Consider the following 1,491-nt stretch of genomic DNA (forward strand, 5'->3'; position numbering starts at 1 on the left):
AAAAATGAAAACCCCCTTTTAATTACTGCAATTCCTTTTTCCAATTTTCCAATTTTCCAACTTGGGGTGAAAAAATTTAACATTTATCATTTCCCCCCAAATTAATTATTGGGGGGTTTTATTTCCCCCCGGGGAAACCCCTTAAATTCCCTTATATTTAAATTTCTAATGAAAAAAAGCTAAAAATTTGGGGATAATAATTTTAAACTTGGGAATAAAGGGTAATTAAAAATTTTTTCCCTTTTATGGTAATTTCTATTTTTTGGTAAAAATTTTTAAAAAGGGGACCCCGGAATGAAATAAGGGATAAAATTTCATTCCCGGCAATTTTTTGGAAAAAACCCAGGGTAAAAAAACCCCAAAAAAAAATCAAAAAAGGCAAAATCCGGATTCACTTTTGGGAAAGTTAAAAAAAAACCTTTTCGCTTTTAAGTTAAATTTAAGGGTTTTAAAATTTTTTCAGGTAATCAATAAGAACCCCTTGATTCCTTTTTCATTGGGAATAATTGGGGGATTAAAGGAAATTAAAAAGGGTTTTTGAAAATAAAATTAAAATTAATGAAATTCTTAAATTGGTAACCCTTTAGTTTTTTGCAATTAATAGGGAATTTTTAAACCTTTTCCCAAAATTTTCATACTAAAACTTAAGGCAATAGAAATAAAATTTGGGGCCCCTTAATATTAAAGTTCAATTATTTTGCCATATTTTGCAATTCATTTATTTTGGAAATTTTGGTTAGCAATTTTTAATAAAACAAAATTTTCAAACCCCGGCCCAAAAAGATCCCGGAAAAATTTGGGGTTAACAAGGAAACCTTAATGGTAATTTCTAAAAATTATACAGAATTTTAAAAATAATGATTAAAAATCTCTTCAGCCCAAATCATGAAATTTAAAAGGGGGAGAATTTAATAAAATCCCACCGTCGAAAAAACGGGCAAAATTTCCCTTTTGAGGAGGAAAAATGGGAAAAAAAACCGTTTTCGCCCTTTTTAATGGTTTTGGGGATTTTAACAATTTAAAATTTATTAAACATTAAAATTTCCAACCCTTTTATTTCCTTTATTATTGCAATAATGAAAATAAATTTTCATATAAATTAGAATTAATGCAAAATTTATAATTTAAATTTAAAAAGGGAAAAGGGGTTTTTTAAGGGTTTCTTAAATTTCGCAATTTTGCCTTTTTAAATTTTATTTTTTTTAATTCCCATTTTTTTATAAAAGGAATGACCCAAAAATTTTTAACATCAAATTTTCATTTGTCATTATTTTCATTATTGTCATTATTATTTCTATGATTATCATTATTTTATATCATTATTGAAATTATAATAAAAAAATGCAATTAAAAATTACATTTTTTAAAATTATAACTTTTAATAAAGATAATAGAATAATATTTAAAATAATAATGACAATAACCAAAAAATAAAGACAAAAGATAATTATGATTTTTAATTTTTATTGCCATTTATAAGGAAAATTAAAG

Source organism: Penaeus vannamei, chromosome 30 (genome assembly GCF_042767895.1).
Source record: "Penaeus vannamei isolate JL-2024 chromosome 30, ASM4276789v1, whole genome shotgun sequence".
Taxonomy (NCBI): domain Eukaryota; kingdom Metazoa; phylum Arthropoda; class Malacostraca; order Decapoda; family Penaeidae; genus Penaeus; species Penaeus vannamei.